This window comes from Phyllobates terribilis, unplaced genomic scaffold, assembly GCF_046119375.1.
Source record: "Phyllobates terribilis strain yellow unplaced genomic scaffold, ASM4611937v1 Scaffold_304__1_contigs__length_2301189, whole genome shotgun sequence".
NCBI classification, from domain to species: domain Eukaryota; kingdom Metazoa; phylum Chordata; class Amphibia; order Anura; family Dendrobatidae; genus Phyllobates; species Phyllobates terribilis.
Window position 1 is genome coordinate 2,278,351 of NW_027363064.1, and position 22,840 is coordinate 2,301,190.

General features: G+C 43.7%; 14 non-coding genes across 14 annotated transcripts; all 14 read left to right on the plus strand.

The window, feature by feature from the left end:
* Positions 1–839: 839 nt before the first annotated feature.
* On the plus strand, positions 840–1,030 carry LOC141220886 (U2 spliceosomal RNA). Its single transcript, XR_012289015.1, has one exon. It is a non-coding gene; the product is annotated as a U2 spliceosomal RNA (small nuclear RNA).
* A 1,118-nt stretch (positions 1,031–2,148) lies between these two features.
* LOC141220844 (U2 spliceosomal RNA) lies at positions 2,149–2,339 on the plus strand. Its single transcript, XR_012288975.1, has one exon. It is a non-coding gene; the product is annotated as a U2 spliceosomal RNA (small nuclear RNA).
* A 1,115-nt stretch (positions 2,340–3,454) lies between these two features.
* Positions 3,455–3,645, plus strand: LOC141220845 (U2 spliceosomal RNA). Its single transcript, XR_012288976.1, has one exon. It is a non-coding gene; the product is annotated as a U2 spliceosomal RNA (small nuclear RNA).
* Positions 3,646–4,760: 1,115 nt separating this feature from the next.
* LOC141220846 (U2 spliceosomal RNA) lies at positions 4,761–4,951 on the plus strand. Its single transcript, XR_012288977.1, has one exon. It is a non-coding gene; the product is annotated as a U2 spliceosomal RNA (small nuclear RNA).
* A 1,115-nt stretch (positions 4,952–6,066) lies between these two features.
* Positions 6,067–6,257, plus strand: LOC141220847 (U2 spliceosomal RNA). The gene has a single exon (XR_012288978.1). It is a non-coding gene; the product is annotated as a U2 spliceosomal RNA (small nuclear RNA).
* Positions 6,258–7,372: 1,115 nt separating this feature from the next.
* On the plus strand, positions 7,373–7,563 carry LOC141220848 (U2 spliceosomal RNA). Its single transcript, XR_012288979.1, has one exon. It is a non-coding gene; the product is annotated as a U2 spliceosomal RNA (small nuclear RNA).
* Positions 7,564–8,677: 1,114 nt separating this feature from the next.
* On the plus strand, positions 8,678–8,868 carry LOC141220849 (U2 spliceosomal RNA). The gene has a single exon (XR_012288980.1). It is a non-coding gene; the product is annotated as a U2 spliceosomal RNA (small nuclear RNA).
* Positions 8,869–11,311: 2,443 nt separating this feature from the next.
* On the plus strand, positions 11,312–11,510 carry LOC141220912 (U2 spliceosomal RNA). Its single transcript, XR_012289039.1, has one exon. It is a non-coding gene; the product is annotated as a U2 spliceosomal RNA (small nuclear RNA).
* A 2,438-nt stretch (positions 11,511–13,948) lies between these two features.
* Positions 13,949–14,141, plus strand: LOC141220922 (U2 spliceosomal RNA). Its single transcript, XR_012289046.1, has one exon. It is a non-coding gene; the product is annotated as a U2 spliceosomal RNA (small nuclear RNA).
* A 1,115-nt stretch (positions 14,142–15,256) lies between these two features.
* Positions 15,257–15,447, plus strand: LOC141220850 (U2 spliceosomal RNA). The gene has a single exon (XR_012288981.1). It is a non-coding gene; the product is annotated as a U2 spliceosomal RNA (small nuclear RNA).
* A 2,438-nt stretch (positions 15,448–17,885) lies between these two features.
* LOC141220908 (U2 spliceosomal RNA) lies at positions 17,886–18,077 on the plus strand. The gene has a single exon (XR_012289035.1). It is a non-coding gene; the product is annotated as a U2 spliceosomal RNA (small nuclear RNA).
* A 1,115-nt stretch (positions 18,078–19,192) lies between these two features.
* Positions 19,193–19,383, plus strand: LOC141220851 (U2 spliceosomal RNA). Its single transcript, XR_012288982.1, has one exon. It is a non-coding gene; the product is annotated as a U2 spliceosomal RNA (small nuclear RNA).
* Positions 19,384–20,498: 1,115 nt separating this feature from the next.
* LOC141220853 (U2 spliceosomal RNA) lies at positions 20,499–20,689 on the plus strand. Its single transcript, XR_012288984.1, has one exon. It is a non-coding gene; the product is annotated as a U2 spliceosomal RNA (small nuclear RNA).
* A 1,114-nt stretch (positions 20,690–21,803) lies between these two features.
* On the plus strand, positions 21,804–21,994 carry LOC141220854 (U2 spliceosomal RNA). Its single transcript, XR_012288985.1, has one exon. It is a non-coding gene; the product is annotated as a U2 spliceosomal RNA (small nuclear RNA).
* The last annotated feature ends 846 nt before the right edge of the window (positions 21,995–22,840 follow it).

Here is a 22,840-nt window from a genome sequence, read left to right on the forward strand (position 1 = left end):
GGAGCTTTCACCTAAATAACTACAGGTGGTGAGATAAGCTGCACAATATAATTGACCTTTCAGTATATTGTTGCACACACACCATCTATTTAGCAAATGCCCTTGTTATCAACAGCAGCCTTTTAAACTCACCTGAGCTAACAGGTATGTGCGCTGGTTACTCTGCTGCGCTTAAAATTTCTTTTTTGGTTTGCTACAATGCCTTTTCTGAAACGTTGTCTCCTTCTGCTGGAACACTGACTTCTTTCATTTAATGCCTGCAGACTATAAAAGAGAACCCAACCCAAAAAGTTTGGTTGATTAGTCTGTGGCATTCTGTTAAACTGTTGCTTATGGCGGTCTCTGTGAGCTTCTCAGCGACATTCAGCCAGCCAGGTATCCTGCCTGCAGTAGATGGAATGTGGCAATGGAACGCTGGCTGCGCGTGTCATAATAGGCTCTGAGCCTTTATATACCTGTGCACAGCAGCAGCCACCTTCAGTCTGCTGCTGGACAGCCAGCAGCAGCAGCAGCAGGAGAGGTATGTAATCAGGAGCCCTCCTGCTAAGGGTAGACAGCTGCTCGTTCCACCCCACCCCCCGCCTTAATTGGTTCTCCTCCCTTCCAACGGTGTTGAGGCGGGTGGGAACAGCAGGGGGTGAAGGTGCTGTGTTTAAAGAGGTGGAGTTATGCAGATCTAAAACGCGTGGATTGCAGCAGCAGCAAGCCGAAAAGTGCAGGCATGTAAGGGATCTAGAGGTTGACAACATGTCTTCTTAACGGGAGTCCAGGAGCTCATCTCCACAAATGGACTTTTCAGGATCCTTGGGTGGCTCCGTAGTTTGAAACCAATTCTGGTTATCGCTTCTCGACCTTTTGGCTAAGATCAAGTGTAGTATCTGTTCTTATCAGTTTAATATCTGATACGTCCCCTATCTGGGGACCATATATTAAATGGATTTTTAGAACAGGGAGATGGAAAAAGAGCTTGCTCTGTCCACTCCACGCATTGACCTGGTATTGCAGTATCTCCAGGACCGGTGCACCCCTTCTTTAATGCAGTTTCTAAAATCAGAAAGAATTGAATTCAATGTTTTTTGTTCATTTTGCTTGTTTGTCGGATTTTGGGATGGACTCTTTGGCTTTGCTTTTCTTCTCCTCATTGGATTTTTCATGTTCAAAGTTGCAGAAGCCAGATTACAAGCTCATTTTGGTTCAACTTCAGCAACTGTGCATTGCATTGCCATGTAATGTGATGCAATGCTATCTTTCTAGCTCTCCCTTTTTACTTCCTTTTGGATAAACAGACATATTAGGCAAGCATTTTGGAGCTTTCACCTAAATAACTACAGGTGGTGAGATAAGCTGCACAATATAATTGACCTTTCAGTATATTGTTGCACACACACCATCTATTTAGCAAATGCCCTTGTTATCAACAGCAGCCTTTTAAACTCACCTGAGCTAACAGGTATGTGCGCTGGTTACTCTGCTGCGCTTAAAATTTCTTTTTTGGTTTGCTACAATGCCTTTTCTGAAACGTTGTCTCCTTCTGCTGGAACACTGACTTCTTTCATTTAATGCCTGCAGACTATAAAAGAGAACCCAACCCAAAAAGTTTGGTTGATTAGTCTGTGGCATTCTGTTAAACTGTTGCTTATGGCGGTCTCTGTGAGCTTCTCAGCGACATTCAGCCAGCCAGGTATCCTGCCTGCAGTAGATGGAATGTGGCAATGGAACGCTGGCTGCGCGTGTCATAATAGGCTCTGAGCCTTTATATACCTGTGCACAGCAGCAGCCACCTTCAGTCTGCTGCTGGACAGCCAGCAGCAGCAGCAGCAGCAGGAGAGGTATGTAATCAGGAGCCCTCCTGCTAAGGGTAGACAGCTGCTCGTTCCACCCCACCCCCCGCCTTAATTGGTTCTCCTCCCTTCCAACGGTGTTGAGGCGGGTGGGAACAGCAGGGGGTGAAGGTGCTGTGTTTAAAGAGGTGGAGTTATGCAGATCTAAAACGCGTGGATTGCAGCAGCAGCAAGCCGAAAAGTGCAGGCATGTAAGGGATCTAGAGGTTGACAACATGTCTTCTTAACGGGAGTCCAGGAGCTCATCTCCACAAATGGACTTTTCAGGATCCTTGGGTGGCTCCGTAGTTTGAAACCAATTCTGGTTATCGCTTCTCGGCCTTTTGGCTAAGATCAAGTGTAGTATCTGTTCTTATCAGTTTAATATCTGATACGTCCCCTATCTGGGGACCATATATTAAATGGATTTTTAGAACAGGGAGATGGAAAAAGAGCTTGCTCTGTCCACTCCACGCATTGACCTGGTATTGCAGTATCTCCAGGACCGGTGCACCCCTTCTTTAATGCAGTTTCTAAAATCAGAAAGAATTGAATTCAATGTTTTTTGTTCATTTTGCTTGTTTGTCGGATTTTGGGATGGACTCTTTGGCTTTGCTTTTCTTCTCCTCATTGGATTTTTCATGTTCAAAGTTGCAGAAGCCAGATTACAAGCTCATTTTGGTTCAACTTCAGCAACTGTGCATTGCATTGCCATGTAATGTGATGCAATGCTATCTTTCTAGCTCTCCCTTTTTACTTCCTTTTGGATAAACAGACATATTAGGCAAGCATTTTGGAGCTTTCACCTAAATAACTACAGGTGGTGAGATAAGCTGCACAATATAATTGACCTTTCAGTATATTGTTGCACACACACCATCTATTTAGCAAATGCCCTTGTTATCAACAGCAGCCTTTTAAACTCACCTGAGCTAACAGGTATGTGCGCTGGTTACTCTGCTGCGCTTAAAATTTCTTTTTTGGTTTGCTACAATGCCTTTTCTGAAACGTTGTCTCCTTCTGCTGGAACACTGACTTCTTTCATTTAATGCCTGCAGACTATAAAAGAGAACCCAACCCAAAAAGTTTGGTTGATTAGTCTGTGGCATTCTGTTAAACTGTTGCTTATGGCGGTCTCTGTGAGCTTCTCAGCGACATTCAGCCAGCCAGGTATCCTGCCTGCAGTAGATGGAATGTGGCAATGGAACGCTGGCTGCGCGTGTCATAATAGGCTCTGAGCCTTTATATACCTGTGCACAGCAGCAGCCACCTTCAGTCTGCTGCTGGACAGCCAGCAGCAGCAGCAGCAGGAGAGGTATGTAATCAGGAGCCCTCCTGCTAAGGGTAGACAGCTGCTCGTTCCACCCCACCCCCCGCCTTAATTGGTTCTCCTCCCTTCCAACGGTGTTGAGGCGGGTGGGAACAGCAGGGGGTGAAGGTGCTGTGTTTAAAGAGGTGGAGTTATGCAGATCTAAAACGCGTGGATTGCAGCAGCAGCAAGCCGAAAAGTGCAGGCATGTAAGGGATCTAGAGGTTGACAACATGTCTTCTTAACGGGAGTCCAGGAGCTCATCTCCACAAATGGACTTTTCAGGATCCTTGGGTGGCTCCGTAGTTTGAAACCAATTCTGGTTATCGCTTCTCGGCCTTTTGGCTAAGATCAAGTGTAGTATCTGTTCTTATCAGTTTAATATCTGATACGTCCCCTATCTGGGGACCATATATTAAATGGATTTTTAGAACAGGGAGATGGAAAAAGAGCTTGCTCTGTCCACTCCACGCATTGACCTGGTATTGCAGTATCTCCAGGACCGGTGCACCCCTTCTTTAATGCAGTTTCTAAAATCAGAAAGAATTGAATTCAATGTTTTTTGTTCATTTTGCTTGTTTGTCGGATTTTGGGATGGACTCTTTGGCTTTGCTTTTCTTCTCCTCATTGGATTTTTCATGTTCAAAGTTGCAGAAGCCAGATTACAAGCTCATTTTGGTTCAACTTCAGCAACTGTGCATTGCATTGCCATGTAATGTGATGCAATGCTATCTTTCTAGCTCTCCCTTTTTACTTCCTTTTGGATAAACAGACATATTAGGCAAGCATTTTGGAGCTTTCACCTAAATAACTACAGGTGGTGAGATAAGCTGCACAATATAATTGACCTTTCAGTATATTGTTGCACACACACCATCTATTTAGCAAATGCCCTTGTTATCAACAGCAGCCTTTTAAACTCACCTGAGCTAACAGGTATGTGCGCTGGTTACTCTGCTGCGCTTAAAATTTCTTTTTTGGTTTGCTACAATGCCTTTTCTGAAACGTTGTCTCCTTCTGCTGGAACACTGACTTCTTTCATTTAATGCCTGCAGACTATAAAAGAGAACACAACCCAAAAAGTTTGGTTGATTAGTCTGTGGCATTCTGTTAAACTGTTGCTTATGGCGGTCTCTGTGAGCTTCTCAGCGACATTCAGCCAGCCAGGTATCCTGCCTGCAGTAGATGGAATGTGGCAATGGAACGCTGGCTGCGCGTGTCATAATAGGCTCTGAGCCTTTATATACCTGTGCACAGCAGCAGCCACCTTCAGTCTGCTGCTGGACAGCCAGCAGCAGCAGCAGCAGGAGAGGTATGTAATCAGGAGCCCTCCTGCTAAGGGTAGACAGCTGCTCGTTCCACCCCACCCCCCGCCTTAATTGGTTCTCCTCCCTTCCAACGGTGTTGAGGCGGGTGGGAACAGCAGGGGGTGAAGGTGCTGTGTTTAACGAGGTGGAGTTATGCAGATCTAAAACGCGTGGATTGCAGCAGCAGCAAGCCGAAAAGTGCAGGCATGTAAGGGATCTAGAGGTTGACAACATGTCTTCTTAACGGGAGTCCAGGAGCTCATCTCCACAAATGGACTTTTCAGGATCCTTGGGTGGCTCCGTAGTTTGAAACCAATTCTGGTTATCGCTTCTCGGCCTTTTGGCTAAGATCAAGTGTAGTATCTGTTCTTATCAGTTTAATATCTGATACGTCCCCTATCTGGGGACCATATATTAAATGGATTTTTAGAACAGGGAGATGGAAAAAGAGCTTGCTCTGTCCACTCCACGCATTGACCTGGTATTGCAGTATCTCCAGGACCGGTGCACCCCTTCTTTAATGCAGTTTCTAAAATCAGAAAGAATTGAATTCAATGTTTTTTGTTCATTTTGCTTGTTTGTCGGATTTTGGGATGGACTCTTTGGCTTTGCTTTTCTTCTCCTCATTGGATTTTTCTTGTTCAAAGTTGCAGAAGCCAGATTACAAGCTCATTTTGGTTCAACTTCAGCAACTGTGCATTGCATTGCCATGTAATGTGATGCAATGCTATCTTTCTAGCTCTCCCTTTTTACTTCCTTTTGGATAAACAGACATATTAGGCAAGCATTTTGGAGCTTTCACCTAAATAACTACAGGTGGTGAGATAAGCTGCACAATATAATTGACCTTTCAGTATATTGTTGCACACACACCATCTATTTAGCAAATGCCCTTGTTATCAACAGCAGCCTTTTAAACTCACCTGAGCTAACAGGTATGTGCGCTGGTTACTCTGCTGCGCTTAAAATTTCTTTTTTGGTTTGCTACAATGCCTTTTCTGAAACGTTGTCTCCTTCTGCTGGAACACTGACTTCTTTCATTTAATGCCTGCAGACTATAAAAGAGAACCCAACCCAAAAAGTTTGGTTGATTAGTCTGTGGCATTCTGTTAAACTGTTGCTTATGGCGGTCTCTGTGAGCTTCTCAGCGACATTCAGCCAGCCAGGTATCCTGCCTGCAGTAGATGGAATGTGGCAATGGAACGCTGGCTGCGCGTGTCATAATAGGCTCTGAGCCTTTATATACCTGTGCACAGCAGCAGCCACCTTCAGTCTGCTGCTGGACAGCCAGCAGCAGCAGCAACAGGAGAGGTATGTAATCAGGAGCCCTCCTGCTAAGGGTAGACAGCTGCTCGTTCCACCCCACCCCCCGCCTTAATTGGTTCTCCTCCCTTCCAACGGTGTTGAGGCGGGTGGGAACAGCAGGGGGTGAAGGTGCTGTGTTTAAAGAGGTGGAGTTATGCAGATCTAAAACGCGTGGATTGCAGCAGCAGCAAGCCGAAAAGTGCAGGCATGTAAGGGATCTAGAGGTTGACAACATGTCTTCTTAACGGGAGTCCAGGAGCTCATCTCCACAAATGGACTTTTCAGGATCCTTGGGTGGCTCCGTAGTTTGAAACCAATTCTGGTTATCGCTTCTCGGCCTTTTGGCTAAGATCAAGTGTAGTATCTGTTCTTATCAGTTTAATATCTGATACGTCCCCTATCTGGGGACCATATATTAAATGGATTTTTAGAACAGGGAGATGGAAAAAGAGCTTGCTCTGTCCACTCCACGCATTGACCTGGTATTGCAGTATCTCCAGGACCGGTGCACCCCTTCTTTAATGCAGTTTCTAAAATCAGAAAGAATTGAATTCAATGTTTTTTGTTCATTTTGCTTGTTTGTCGGATTTTGGGATGGACTCTTTGGCTTTGCTTTTCTTCTCCTCATTGGATTTTTCATGTTCAAAGTTGCAGAAGCCAGATTACAAGCTCATTTTGGTTCAACTTCAGCAACTGTGCATTGCATTGCCATGTAATGTGATGCAATGCTATCTTTCTAGCTCTCCCTTTTTACTTCCTTTTGGATAAACAGACATATTAGGCAAGCATTTTGGAGCTTTCACCTAAATAACTACAGGTGGTGAGATAAGCTGCACAATATAATTGACCTTTCAGTATATTGTTGCACACACACCATCTATTTAGCAAATGCCCTTGTTATCAACAGCAGCCTTTTAAACTCACCTGAGCTAACAGGTATGTGCGCTGGTTACTCTGCTGCGCTTAAAATTTCTTTTTTGGTTTGCTACAATGCCTTTTCTGAAACGTTGTCTCCTTCTGCTGGAACACTGACTTCTTTCATTTAATGCCTGCAGACTATAAAAGAGAACCCAACCCAAAAAGTTTGGTTGATTAGTCTGTGGCATTCTGTTAAACTGTTGCTTATGGCGGTCTCTGTGAGCTTCTCAGCGACATTCAGCCAGCCAGGTATCCTGCCTGCAGTAGATGGAATGTGGCAATGGAACGCTGGCTGCGCGTGTCATAATAGGCTCTGAGCCTTTATATACCTGTGCACAGCAGCAGCCACCTTCAGTCTGCTGCTGGACAGCCAGCAGCAGCAGCAGCAGGAGAGGTATGTAATCAGGAGCCCTCCTGCTAAGGGTAGACAGCTGCTCGTTCCACCCCACCCCCCGCCTTAATTGGTTCTCCTCCCTTCCAACGGTGTTGAGGCGGGTGGGAACAGCAGGGGGTGAAGGTGCTGTGTTTAAAGAGGTGGAGTTATGCAGATCTAAAACGCGTGGATTGCAGCAGCAGCAAGCCGAAAAGTGCAGGCATGTAAGGGATCTAGAGGTTGACAACATGTCTTCTTAACGGGAGTCCAGGAGCTCATCTCCACAAATGGACTTTTCAGGATCCTTGGGTGGCTCCGTAGTTTGAAACCAATTCTGGTTATCGCTTCTCGGCCTTTTGGCTAAGATCAAGTGTAGTATCTGTTCTTATCAGTTTAATATCTGATACGTCCCCTATCTGGGGACCATATATTAAATGGATTTTTAGAACAGGGAGATGGAAAAAGAGCTTGCTCTGTCCACTCCACGCATTGACCTGGTATTGCAGTATCTCCAGGACCGGTGCACCCCTTCTTTAATGCAGTTTCTAAAATCAGAAAGAATTGAATTCAATGTTTTTTGTTCATTTTGCTTGTTTGTCGGATTTTGGGATGGACTCTTTGGCTTTGCTTTTGTTTTCCTCATTGGATTTTTCATGTTCAAAGTTGCAGAAGCCAGATTACAAGCTCATTTTGGTTCAACTTCAGCAACTGTGCATTGCATTGCCATGTAATGTGATGCAATGCTATCTTTCTAGCTCTCCCTTTTTACTTCCTTTTGGATAAACAGACATATTAGGCAAGCATTTTGGAGCTTTCACCTAAATAACTACAGGTGGTGAGATAAGCTGCACAATATAATTGACCTTTCAGTATATTGTTGCACACACACCATCTATTTAGCAAATGCCCTTGTTATCAACAGCAGCCTTTTAAACTCACCTGAGCTAACAGGTATGTGCGCTGGTTACTCTGCTGCGCTTAAAATTTCTTTTTTGGTTTGCTACAATGCCTTTTCTGAAACGTTGTCTCTTCTGCTGGAACACTGACTTCTTTCATTTAATGCCTGCAGACTATAAAAGAGAACCCAACCCAAAAAGTTTGGTTGATTAGTCTGTGGCATTCTGTTAAACTGTTGCTTATGGCGGTCTCTGTGAGCTTCTCAGCGACATTCAGCCAGCCAGGTATCCTGCCTGCAGTAGATGGAATGTGGCAATGGAACGCTGGCTGCGCGTGTCATAATAGGCTCTGAGCCTTTATATACCTGTGCACAGCAGCAGCCACCTTCAGTCTGCTGCTGGACAGCCAGCAGCAGCAGCAGCAGGAGAGGTATGTAATCAGGAGCCCTCCTGCTAAGGGTAGACAGCTGCTCGTTCCACCCCACCCCCCGCCTTAATTGGTTCTCCTCCCTTCCAACGGTGTTGAGGCGGGTGGGAACAGCAGGGGGTGAAGGTGCTGTGTTTAAAGAGGTGGAGTTATGCAGATCTAAAACGCGTGGATTGCAGCAGCAGCAAGCCGAAAATTGCAGGCATGTAAGGGATCTAGAGGTTGACAACATGTCTTCTTAACGGGAGTCCAGGAGCTCATCTCCACAAATGGACTTTTCAGGATCCTTGGGTGGCTCCGTAGTTTGAAACCAATTCTGGTTATCGCTTCTCGGCCTTTTGGCTAAGATCAAGTGTAGTATCTGTTCTTATCAGTTTAATATCTGATACGTCCCCTATCTGGGGACCATATATTAAATGGATTTTTAGAACAGGGAGATGGAAAAAGAGCTTGCTCTGTCCACTCCACGCATTGACCTGGTATTGCAGTATCTCCAGGACCGGTGCACCCCTTCTTTAATGCAGTTTCTAAAATCAGAAAGAATTGAATTCAATGTTTTTTGTTCATTTTGCTTGTTTGTCGGATTTTGGGATGGACTCTTTGGCTTTGCTTTTCTTCTCCTCATTGGATTTTTCATGTTCAAAGTTGCAGAAGCCAGATTACAAGCTCATTTTGGTTCAACTTCAGCAACTGTGCATTGCATTGCCATGTAATGTGATGCAATGCTATCTTTCTAGCTCTCCCTTTTTACTTCCTTTTGGATAAACAGACATATTAGGCAAGCATTTTGGAGCTTTCACCTAAATAACTACAGGTGGTGAGATAAGCTGCACAATATAATTGACTTTTCAGTATATTGTTGCACACACACCATCTATTTAGCAAATGCCCTTGTTATCAACAGCAGCCTTTTAAACTCACCTGAGCTAACAGGTATGTGCGCTGGTTACTCTGCTGCGCTTAAAATTTCTTTTTTGGTTTGCTACAATGCCTTTTCTGAAACGTTGTCTCCTTCTGCTGGAACACTGACTTCTTTCATTTAATGCCTGCAGACTATAAAAGAGAACCCAACCCAAAAAGTTTGGTTGATTAGTCTGTGGCATTCTGTTAAACTGTTGCTTATGGCGGTCTCTGTGAGCTTCTCAGCGACATTCAGCCAGCCAGGTATCCTGCCTGCAGTAGATGGAATGTGGCAATGGAACGCTGGCTGCGCGTTTCATAATAGGCTCTGAGCCTTTATATACCTGTGCACAGCAGCAGCCACCTTCAGTCTGCTGCTGGACAGCCAGCAGCAGCAGCAGCAGGAGAGGTATGTAATCAGGAGCCCTCCTGCTAAGGGTAGACAGCTGCTCGTTCCACCCCACCCCCCGCCTTAATTGGTTCTCCTCCCTTCCAACGGTGTTGAGGCGGGTGGGAACAGCAGGGGGTGAAGGTGCTGTGTTTAAAGAGGTGGAGTTATGCAGATCTAAAACGCGTGGATTGCAGCAGCAGCAAGCCGAAAAGTGCAGGCATGTAAGGGATCTAGAGGTTGACAACATGTCTTCTTAACGGGAGTCCAGGAGCTCATCTCCACAAATGGACTTTTCAGGATCCTTGGGTGGCTCCGTAGTTTGAAACCAATTCTGGTTATCGCTTCTCGGCCTTTTGGCTAAGATCAAGTGCAGTGATCTAGCGGTTTCTGCCTTGGTCTTGGCTGGGAGGCGCTTGGGGTACCCGACTCCTTGGCCTGGGGGGATCGCTACACTTATCGGTGGAGCTAAACCCCCCTGCTGCTATTAGGGAGTCGGATTAGTCCCTGGGCAACGAGAGGCGATCACCTTGTCACCACACATAGCTGTGGGGGGCAACTGTCGCCACACATAGCTGTGGTGGCAACATTTGGAGGATTAAAAGGAAAAAACGGAAGGAAAACGGATCGTTGAGATGGAGTTTTGGAAAAAGAAGAGATGCTTACATTTTTTTGTGAAACGGGAGACGGAAGAAACTTTTTTGGAAGAAAAATGGATTCTGGAAATTTTGAGGAAATATGAAGTTTTGGAGAAGGATATCTACTGTATGCAAGAAATAAAGAAAGGTAAAGTTTGTGATGTGATTCTAGTTTCTGAGGAAAAGTGCATTCATTTTTTCAAAGGCTGGAGTGAAGAGGATTCTGGGAAAATTGGAGTAAGTGCATCATTCATGGGGAAACCGAAGAGTGTGATAATTTACATGGACAATCCGTTTGTGGAAATAGAGGAGATAATGGTTTTTTTGGAATCTAAATGTAAGATGGTAAAGTTTCAGAAATTATACAGGAACAAAGTTGGTATTTGGAACGGAAAGAGACGTTTTTTGGTGTGGACAACAGGAGAAGAAAATTTGCATAATGGGAGGATTATGTTAAACGGGAGTTCTGGGTATTGTTACATGGAAAGCAGCAAAGGAACTTTTGAAAAGAACTTTGGAGGACAAAAGGAAGATATTGGTGATAAAATGAAGAAGGAAGTTGATGCGATAATTATAGAGGAGAATAAGCAGGGAAAAGAAGTTGAAAGTTTAAAGGTGAAATTGAAGAAAAAGGTAACGGTACAGGAAAATTGTGGATCAAGGAAAGTATCTGGTGAAAAGAAAGAAGTAAAAGAGGAAAAGGGTAAAGTTTTGGAGAAGGTGGTGACTTTCAGAGATGATGAGGAAGAGTATGATTGGGAACAGATGCGGTTAGAGCATGAGGAGGAAGAAAAGAAGTTAAGGGGTTTTGTTGGGAGGAAAGTAAAAGAGAAAAAGGGGATATTTAGTTTGGGAAACCGGGTGAAGTAATGTCAGTTGTGATTTGTTTGGAAACTGTTGAAACTGCAAAGGAATTGTTATGTTTAACTTTATATATATTAATTCAAATTAAAAAATATAAATATAATATCTAAACACGATGATGGAACTAAAATCTTGAGTTTGGTGATATATGATTTAAGATTATAAAACTTAATTTCTGAGTGTTTGGAACAAAAAAAAAAAAAAAAAAAAAATCTGTTCTTATCAGTTTAATATCTGATACGTCCCCTATCTGGGGACCATATATTAAATGGATTTTTAGAACAGGGAGATGGAAAAAGAGCTTGCTCTGTCCACTCCACGCATTGACCTGGTATTGCAGTATCTCCAGGACCGGTGCACCCCTTCTTTAATGCAGTTTCTAAAATCAGAAAGAATTGAATTCAATGTTTTTTGTTCATTTTGCTTGTTTGTCGGATTTTGGGATGGACTCTTTGGCTTTGCTTTTCTTCTCCTCATTGGATTTTTCATGTTCAAAGTTGCAGAAGCCAGATTACAAGCTCATTTTGGTTCAACTTCAGCAACTGTGCATTGCATTGCCATGTAATGTGATGCAATGCTATCTTTCTAGCTCTCCCTTTTTACTTCCTTTTGGATAAACAGACATATTAGGCAAGCATTTTGGAGCTTTCACCTAAATAACTACAGGTGGTGAGATAAGCTGCACAATATAATTGACCTTTCAGTATATTGTTGCACACACACCATCTATTTAGCAAATGCCCTTGTTATCAACAGCAGCCTTTTAAACTCACCTGAGCTAACAGGTATGTGCGCTGGTTACTCTGCTGCGCTTAAAATTTCTTTTTTGGTTTGCTACAATGCCTTTTCTGAAACGTTGTCTCCTTCTGCTGGAACACTGACTTCTTTCATTTAATGCCTGCAGACTATAAAAGAGAACCCAACCCAAAAAGTTTGGTTGATTAGTCTGTGGCATTCTGTTAAACTGTTGCTTATGGCGGTCTCTGTGAGCTTCTCAGCGACATTCAGCCAGCCAGGTATCCTGCCTGCAGTAGATGGAATGTGGCAATGGAACGCTGGCTGCGCGTGTCATAATAGGCTCTGAGCCTTTATATACCTGTGCACAGCAGCAGCCACCTTCAGTCTGCTGCTGGACAGCCAGCAGCAGCAGCAGCAGGAGAGGTATGTAATCAGGAGCCCTCCTGCTAAGGGTAGACAGCTGCTCGTTCCACCCCACCCCCCGCCTTAATTGGTTCTCCTCCCTTCCAACGGTGTTGAGGCGGGTGGGAACAGCAGGGGGTGAAGGTGCTGTGTTTAAAGAGGTGGAGTTATGCAGATCTAAAACGCGTGGATTGCAGCAGCAGCAAGCCGAAAAGTGCAGGCATGTAAGGGATCTAGAGGTTGACAACATGTCTTCTTAACGGGAGTCCAGGAGCTCATCTCCACAAATGGACTTTTCAGGATCCTTGGGTGGCTCCGTAGTTTGAAACCAATTCTGGTTATCGCTTCTCGGCCTTTTGGCTAAGATCAAGTGCAGTGATCTAGCGGTTGCTGCCTTGGTCTTGACTGGGAGGTGCTTGGGGTGCCCGGCTCCTTGGCCTGGGGGGATCGCTACACTCATCGGTGGAGCTAAACCCCCCTGCTGCTATTAGGGAGTCGGATTAGTCCCTGGGCAACGAGAGGCGATCACCTTGTCACCACACATAGCTGTGGGGGGCAACTGTCGCCACACATAGCTGTGGTGGCAACATTTGGAGGATTAAAAGGAAAAACGGAAGGAAAACGGATTGTTGAGATGGAGTTTTGGAAAAAGAAGAGATGCTTACGTTTTTTTGTGAAACGGGAGACGGAAGAAACTTTTTTGGAAGAAAAATGGATTCTGGAAATTTTGAGGAAACATGAAGTTTTGGAGAAGGATATCTACTGTATGCAAGAAATAAAGCAAGGTAAAGTTTGTGATGTGACTCTAGTTTCTGAGGAAAAGTGCATTCATTTTTTCAAATGCTGGAGTGAAGAGGATTCTGGGAAAATTGGAGTAAGTGCATCATTCATGGGGAAACCGAAGAGTGTGATAATTTACATGGACAATCCGTTTGTGGAAATAGAGGAGATAATGGTTTTTTTGGAATCTAAATGTAAGATGGTAAAGTTTCAGAAATTATACAGGAACAAAGTTGGTATTTGGAACGGAAAGAGACGTTTTTTGGTGTGGACAACAGGAGAAGAAAATTTGCATAATGGGAGGATTATGGTAAACGGGAGTTCTGGGTATTGTTACATGGAAAGCAGCAAAGGAACTTTTGAAAAGAACTTTGGAGGACAAAAGGAAGATATTGGTGATAAAATGAAGAAGGAAGTTGATGCGATAATTATAGAGGAGAATAAGCAGGGAAAAGAAGTTGAAAGTTTAAAGGTGAAGAAAAAGGTAACGGTACAGGAAAATTGTGGATCAAGGAAAGTATCTGGTGAAAAGAAAGAAGTAAAAGAGGAAAAGGGTAAAGTTTTGGAGAAGGTGGTGACTTTCAGAGATGATGAGGAAGAGTATGATTGGGAACAGATGCGGTTAGAGCATGAGGAGGAAGAAAAGAAGTTAAGGGGTTTTGTTGGGAGGAAAGTAAAAGGGAAAAAGGGGATATTTAGTTTGGGAAACCGGGTGAAGTAATGTCAGTTGTGATTTGTTTGGAAACTGTTGAAACTGTAAAGGAATTGTTATGTTTAACTTTATATATATTAATTCAAATGAAAAAATATAAATATAATATCTAAACACGATGATGGAACTAAAATCTTGAGTTTAGTGATATATGATTTAAGATTATAAAACTTAATTTCTGAGTGTTTGGAAAAAAAAAAAAAAAAAAAAATCTGTTCTTATCAGTTTAATATCTGATACGTCCCCTATCTGGGGACCATATATTAAATGGATTTTTAGAACAGGGAGATGGAAAAAGAGCTTGCTCTGTCCACTCCACGCATTGACCTCGTATTGCAGTATCTCCAGGACCGGTGCACCCCTTCTTTAATGCAGTTTCTAAAATCAGAAAGAATTGAATTCAATGTTTTTTGTTCATTTTGCTTGTTTGTCGGATTTTGGGATGGACTCTTTGGCTTTGCTTTTCTTCTCCTCATTGGATTTTTCATGTTCAAAGTTGCAGAAGCCAGATTACAAGCTCATTTTGGTTCAACTTCAGCAACTGTGCATTGCATTGCCATGTAATGTGATGCAATGCTATCTTTCTAGCTCTCCCTTTTTACTTCCTTTTGGATAAACAGACATATTAGGCAAGCATTTTGGAGCTTTCACCTAAATAACTACAGGTGGTGAGATAAGCTGCACAATATAATTGACCTTTCAGTATATTGTTGCACACACACCATCTATTTAGCAAATGCCCTTGTTATCAACAGCAGCCTTTTAAACTCACCTGAGCTAACAGGTATGTGCGCTGGTTACTCTGCTGCGCTTAAAATTTCTTTTTTGGTTTGCTACAATGCCTTTTCTGAAACGTTGTCTCCTTCTGCTGGAACACTGACTTCTTTCATTTAATGCCTGCAGACTATAAAAGAGAACCCAACCCAAAAAGTTTGGTTGATTAGTCTGTGGCATTCTGTTAAACTGTTGCTTATGGCGGTCTCTGTGAGCTTCTCAGCGACATTCAGCCAGCCAGGTATCCTGCCTGCAGTAGATGGAATGTGGCAATGGAACGCTGGCTGCGCGTGTCATAATAGGCTCTGAGCCTTTATATACCTGTGCACAGCAGCAGCCACCTTCAGTCTGCTGCTGGACAGCCAGCAGCAGCAGCAGCAGGAGAGGTATGTAATCAGGAGCCCTCCTGCTAAGGGTAGACAGCTGCTCGTTCCACCCCACCCCCCGCCTTAATTGGTTCTCCTCCCTTCCAACGGTGTTGAGGCGGGTGGGAACAGCAGGGGGTGAAGGTGCTGTGTTTAAAGAGGTGGAGTTATGCAGATCTAAAATGCGTGGATTGCAGCAGCAGCAAGCCGAAAAGTGCAGGCATGTAAGGGATCTAGAGGTTGACAACATGTCTTCTTAACGGGAGTCCAGGAGCTCATCTCCACAAATGGACTTTTCAGGATCCTTGGGTGGCTCCGTAGTTTGAAACCAATTCTGGTTATCGCTTCTCGGCCTTTTGGCTAAGATCAAGTGTAGTATCTGTTCTTATCAGTTTAATATCTGATACGTCCCCTATCTGGGGACCATATATTAAATGGATTTTTAGAACAGGGAGATGGAAAAAGAGCTTGCTCTGTCCACTCCACGCATTGACCTGGTATTGCAGTATCTCCAGGACCGGTGCACCCCTTCTTTAATGCAGTTTCTAAAATCAGAAAGAATTGAATTCAATGTTTTTTGTTCATTTTGCTTGTTTGTCGGATTTTGGGATGGACTCTTTGGCTTTTCTTTTCTTCTCCTCATTGGATTTTTCATGTTCAAAGTTGCAGAAGCCAGATTACAAGCTCATTTTGGTTCAACTTCAGCAACTGTGCATTGCATTGCCATGTAATGTGATGCAATGCTATCTTTCTAGCTCTCCCTTTTTACTTCCATTTGGATAAACAGACATATTAGGCAAGCATTTTGGAGCTTTCACCTAAATAACTACAGGTGGTGAGATAAGCTGCACAATATAATTGACCTTTCAGTATATTGTTGCACACACACCATCTATTTAGCAAATGCCCTTGTTATCAACAGCAGCCTTTTAAACTCACCTGAGCTAACAGGTATGTGCGCTGGTTACTCTGCTGCGCTTAAAATTTCTTTTTTGGTTTGCTACAATGCCTTTTCTGAAACGTTGTCTCCTTCTGCTGGAACACTGACTTCTTTCATTTAATGCCTGCAGACTATAAAAGAGAACCCAACCCAAAAAGTTTGGTTGATTAGTCTGTGGCATTCTGTTAAACTGTTGCTTATGGCGGTCTCTGTGAGCTTCTCAGCGACATTCAGCCAGCCAGGTATCCTGCCTGCAGTAGATGGAATGTGGCAATGGAACGCTGGCTGCGCGTGTCATAATAGGCTCTGAGCCTTTATATACCTGTGCACAGCAGCAGCCACCTTCAGTCTGCTGCTGGACAGCCAGCAGCAGCAGCAGCAGGAGAGGTATGTAATCAGGAGCCCTCCTGCTAAGGGTAGACAGCTGCTCGTTCCACCCCACCCCCCGCCTTAATTGGTTCTCCTCCCTTCCAACGGTGTTGAGGCGGGTGGGAACAGCAGGGGGTGAAGGTGCTGTGTTTAAAGAGGTGGAGTTATGCAGATCTAAAACGCGTGGATTGCAGCAGCAGCAAGCCGAAAAGTGCAGGCATGTAAGGGATCTAGAGGTTGACAACATGTCTTCTTAACGGGAGTCCAGGAGCTCATCTCCACAAATGGACTTTTCAGGATCCTTGGGTGGCTCCGTAGTTTGAAACCAATTCTGGTTATCGCTTCTCGGCCTTTTGGCTAAGATCAAGTGCAGTGATCTAGCGGTTGCTGCCTTGGTCTTGACTGGGAGGTGCTTGGGGTGCCCGGCTCCTTGGCCTGGGGGGATCGCTACACTCATCGGTGGAGCTAAACCCCCCTGCTGCTATTAGGGAGTCGGATTAGTCCCTGGGCAACGAGAGGCGATCACCTTGTCACCACACATAGCTGTGGGGGGCAACTGTCGCCACACATAGCTGTGGTGGCAACATTTGGAGGATTAAAAGGAAAAACGGAAGGAAAACGGATTGTTGAGATGGAGTTTTGGAAAAAGAAGAGATGCTTACGTTTTTTTGTGAAACGGGAGACGGAAGAAACTTTTTTGGAAGAAAAATGGATTCTGGAAATTTTGAGGAAACATGAAGTTTTGGAGAAGGATATCTACTGTATGCAAGAAATAAAGCAAGGTAAAGTTTGTGATGTGACTCTAGTTTCTGAGGAAAAGTGCATTCATTTTTTCAAATGCTGGAGTGAAGAGGATTCTGGGAAAATTGGAGTAAGTGCATCATTCATGGGGAAACCGAAGAGTGTGATAATTTACATGGACAATCCGTTTGTGGAAATAGAGGAGATAATGGTTTTTTTGGAATCTAAATGTAAGATGGTAAAGTTTCAGAAATTATACAGGAACAAAGTTGGTATTTGGAACGGAAATAGACGTTTTTTGGTGTGGACAACAGGAGAAGAAAATTTGCATAATGGGAGGATTATGGTAAACGGGAGTTCTGGGTATTGTTACATGGAAAGCAGCAAAGGAACTTTTGAAAAGAACTTTGGAGGACAAAAGGAAGATATTGGTGATAAAATGAAGAAGGAAGTTGATGCGATAATTATAGAGGAGAATAAGCAGGGAAAAGAAGTTGAAAGTTTAAAGGTGAAGAAAAAGGTAACGGTACAGGAAAATTGTGGATCAAGGAAAGTATCTGGTGAAAAGAAAGAAGTAAAAGAGGAAAAGGGTAAAGTTTTGGAGAAGGTGGTGACTTTCAGAGATGATGAGGAAGAGTATGATTGGGAACAGATGCGGTTAGAGCATGAGGAGGAAGAAAAGAAGTTAAGGGGTTTTGTTGGGAGGAAAGTAAAAGGGAAAAAGGGGATATTTAGTTTGGGAAACCGGGTGAAGTAATGTCAGTTGTGATTTGTTTGGAAACTGTTGAAACTGTAAAGGAATTGTTATGTTTAACTTTATATATATTAATTCAAATGAAAAAATATAAATATAATATCTAAACACGATGATGGAACTAAAATCTTGAGTTTAGTGATATATGATTTAAGATTATAAAACTTAATTTCTGAGTGTTTGGAAAAAAAAAAAAAAAAAAAATCTGTTCTTATCAGTTTAATATCTGATACGTCCCCTATCTGGGGACCATATATTAAATGGATTTTTAGAACAGGGAGATGGAAAAAGAGCTTGCTCTGTCCACTCCACGCATTGACCTGGTATTGCAGTATCTCCAGGACCGGTGCACCCCTTCTTTAATGCAGTTTCTAAAATCAGAAAGAATTGAATTCAATGTTTTTTGTTCATTTTGCTTGTTTGTCGGATTTTGGGATGGACTCTTTGGCTTTGCTTTTCTTCTCCTCATTGGATTTTTCATGTTCAAAGTTGCAGAAGCCAGATTACAAGCTCATTTTGGTTCAACTTCAGCAACTGTGCATTGCATTGCCATGTAATGTGATGCAATGCTATCTTTCTAGCTCTCCCTTTTTACTTCCTTTTGGATAAACAGACATATTAGGCAAGCATTTTGGAGCTTTCACCTAAATAACTACAGGTGGTGAGATAAGCTGCACAATATAATTGACCTTTCAGTATATTGTTGCACACACACCATCTATTTAGCAAATGCCCTTGTTATCAACAGCAGCCTTTTAAACTCACCTGAGCTAACAGGTATGTGCGCTGGTTACTCTGCTGCGCTTAAAATTTCTTTTTTGGTTTGCTACAATGCCTTTTCTGAAACGTTGTCTCCTTCTGCTGGAACACTGACTTCTTTCATTTAATGCCTGCAGACTATAAAAGAGAACCCAACCCAAAAAGTTTGGTTGATTAGTCTGTGGCATTCTGTTAAACTGTTGCTTATGGCGGTCTCTGTGAGCTTCTCAGCGACATTCAGCCAGCCAGGTATCCTGCCTGCAGTAGATGGAATGTGGCAATGGAACGCTGGCTGCGCGTGTCATAATAGGCTCTGAGCCTTTATATACCTGTGCACAGCAGCAGCCACCTTCAGTCTGCTGCTGGACAGCCAGCAGCAGCAGCAGCAGGAGAGGTATGTAATCAGGAGCCCTCCTGCTAAGGGTAGACAGCTGCTCGTTCCACCCCACCCCCCGCCTTAATTGGTTCTCCTCCCTTCCAACGGTGTTGAGGCGGGTGGGAACAGCAGGGGGTGAAGGTGCTGTGTTTAAAGAGGTGGAGTTATGCAGATCTAAAACGCGTGGATTGCAGCAGCAGCAAGCCGAAAAGTGCAGGCATGTAAGGGATCTAGAGGTTGACAACATGTCTTCTTAACGGGAGTCCAGGAGCTCATCTCCACAAATGGACTTTTCAGGATCCTTGGGTGGCTCCGTAGTTTGAAACCAATTCTGGTTATCGCTTCTCGGCCTTTTGGCTAAGATCAAGTGTAGTATCTGTTCTTATCAGTTTAATATCTGATACGTCCCCTATCTGGGGACCATATATTAAATGGATTTTTAGAACAGGGAGATGGAAAAAGAGCTTGCTCTGTCCACTCCACGCATTGACCTGGTATTGCAGTATCTCCAGGACCGGTGCACCCCTTCTTTAATGCAGTTTCTAAAATCAGAAAGAATTGAATTCAATGTTTTTTGTTCATTTTGCTTGTTTGTCGGATTTTGGGATGGACTCTTTGGCTTTGCTTTTCTTCTCCTCATTGGATTTTTCATGTTCAAAGTTGCAGAAGCCAGATTACAAGCTCATTTTGGTTCAACTTCAGCAACTGTGCATTGCATTGCCATGTAATGTGATGCAATGCTATCTTTCTAGCTCTCCCTTTTTACTTCCTTTTGGATAAACAGACATATTAGGCAAGCATTTTGGAGCTTTCACCTAAATAACTACAGGTGGTGAGATAAGCTGCACAATATAATTGACCTTTCAGTATATTGTTGCACACACACCATCTATTTAGCAAATGCCCTTGTTATCAACAGCAGCCTTTTAAACTCACCTGAGCTAACAGGTATGTGCGCTGGTTACTCTGCTGCGCTTAAAATTTCTTTTTTGGTTTGCTACAATGCCTTTTCTGAAACGTTGTCTCCTTCTGCTGGAACACTGACTTCTTTCATTTAATGCCTGCAGACTATAAAAGAGAACCCAACCCAAAAAGTTTGGTTGATTAGTCTGTGGCATTCTGTTAAACTGTTGCTTATGGCGGTCTCTGTGAGCTTCTCAGCGACATTCAGCCAGCCAGGTATCCTGCCTGCAGTAGATGGAATGTGGCAATGGAACGCTGGCTGCGCGTGTCATAATAGGCTCTGAGCCTTTATATACCTGTGCACAGCAGCAGCCACCTTCAGTCTGCTGCTGGACAGCCAGCAGCAGCAGCAGCAGGAGAGGTATGTAATCAGGAGCCCTCCTCCTAAGGGTAGACAGCTGCTCGTTCCACCCCACCCCCCGCCTTAATTGGTTCTCCTCCCTTCCAACGGTGTTGAGGCGGGTGGGAACAGCAGGGGGTGAAGGTGCTGTGTTTAAAGAGGTGGAGTTACGCAGATCTAAAACGCGTGGATTGCAGCAGCAGCAAGCCGAAAAGTGCAGGCATGTAAGGGATCTAGAGGTTGACAACATGTCTTCTTAACGGGAGTCCAGGAGCTCATCTCCACAAATGGACTTTTCAGGATCCTTGGGTGGCTCCGTAGTTTGAAACCAATTCTGGTTATCGCTTCTCGGCCTTTTGGCTAAGATCAAGTGTAGTATCTGTTCTTATCAGTTTAATATCTGATACGTCCCCTATCTGGGGACCATATATTAAATGGATTTTTAGAACAGGGAGATGGAAAAAGAGCTTGCTCTGTCCACTCCACGCATTGACCTGGTATTGCAGTATCTCCAGGACCGGTGCACCCCTTCTTTAATGCAGTTTCTAAAATCAGAAAGAATTGAATTCAATGTTTTTTGTTCATTTTGCTTGTTTGTCGGATTTTGGGATGGACTCTTTGGCTTTGCTTTTGTTTTCCTCATTGGATTTTTCATGTTCAAAGTTGCAGAAGCCAGATTACAAGCTCATTTTGGTTCAACTTCAGCAACTGTGCATTGCATTGCCATGTAATGTGATGCAATGCTATCTTTCTAGCTCTCCCTTTTTACTTCCTTTTGGATAAACAGACATATTAGGCAAGCATTTTGGAGCTTTCACCTAAATAACTACAGGTGGTGAGATAAGCTGCACAATATAATTGACCTTTCAGTATATTGTTGCACACACACCATCTATTTAGCAAATGCCCTTGTTATCAACAGCAGCCTTTTAAACTCACCTGAGCTAACAGGTATGTGCGCTGGTTACTCTGCTGCGCTTAAAATTTCTTTTTTGGTTTGCTACAATGCCTTTTCTGAAACGTTGTCTCTTCTGCTGGAACACTGACTTCTTTCATTTAATGCCTGCAGACTATAAAAGAGAACCCAACCCAAAAAGTTTGGTTGATTAGTCTGTGGCATTCTGTTAAACTGTTGCTTATGGCGGTCTCTGTGAGCTTCTCAGCGACATTCAGCCAGCCAGGTATCCTGCCTGCAGTAGATGGAATGTGGCAATGGAACGCTGGCTGCGCGTGTCATAATAGGCTCTGAGCCTTTATATACCTGTGCACAGCAGCAGCCACCTTCAGTCTGCTGCTGGACAGCCAGCAGCAGCAGCAGCAGGAGAGGTATGTAATCAGGAGCCCTCCTGCTAAGGGTAGACAGCTGCTCGTTCCACCCCACCCCCCGCCTTAATTGGTTCTCCTCCCTTCCAACGGTGTTGAGGCGGGTGGGAACAGCAGGGGGTGAAGGTGCTGTGTTTAAAGAGGTGGAGTTATGCAGATCTAAAACGCGTGGATTGCAGCAGCAGCAAGCCGAAAATTGCAGGCATGTAAGGGATCTAGAGGTTGACAACATGTCTTCTTAACGGGAGTCCAGGAGCTCATCTCCACAAATGGACTTTTCAGGATCCTTGGGTGGCTCCGTAGTTTGAAACCAATTCTGGTTATCGCTTCTCGGCCTTTTGGCTAAGATCAAGTGTAGTATCTGTTCTTATCAGTTTAATATCTGATACGTCCCCTATCTGGGGACCATATATTAAATGGATTTTTAGAACAGGGAGATGGAAAAAGAGCTTGCTCTGTCCACTCCACGCATTGACCTGGTATTGCAGTATCTCCAGGACCGGTGCACCCCTTCTTTAATGCAGTTTCTAAAATCAGAAAGAATTGAATTCAATGTTTTTTGTTCATTTTGCTTGTTTGTCGGATTTTGGGATGGACTCTTTGGCTTTGCTTTTCTTCTCCTCATTGGATTTTTCATGTTCAAAGTTGCAGAAGCCAGATTACAAGCTCATTTTGGTTCAACTTCAGCAACTGTGCATTGCATTGCCATGTAATGTGATGCAATGCTATCTTTCTAGCTCTCCCTTTTTACTTCCTTTTGGATAAACAGACATATTAGGCAAGCATTTTGGAGCTTTCACCTAAATAACTACAGGTGGTGAGATAAGCTGCACAATATAATTGACTTTTCAGTATATTGTTGCACACACACCATCTATTTAGCAAATGCCCTTGTTATCAACAGCAGCCTTTTAAACTCACCTGAGCTAACAGGTATGTGCGCTGGTTACTCTGCTGCGCTTAAAATTTCTTTTTTGGTTTGCTACAATGCCTTTTCTGAAACGTTGTCTCCTTCTGCTGGAACACTGACTTCTTTCATTTAATGCCTGCAGACTATAAAAGAGAACCCAACCCAAAAAGTTTGGTTGATTAGTCTGTGGCATTCTGTTAAACTGTTGCTTATGGCGGTCTCTGTGAGCTTCTCAGCGACATTCAGCCAGCCAGGTATCCTGCCTGCAGTAGATGGAATGTGGCAATGGAACGCTGGCTGCGCGTTTCATAATAGGCTCTGAGCCTTTATATACCTGTGCACAGCAGCAGCCACCTTCAGTCTGCTGCTGGACAGCCAGCAGCAGCAGCAGCAGGAGAGGTATGTAATCAGGAGCCCTCCTGCTAAGGGTAGACAGCTGCTCGTTCCAC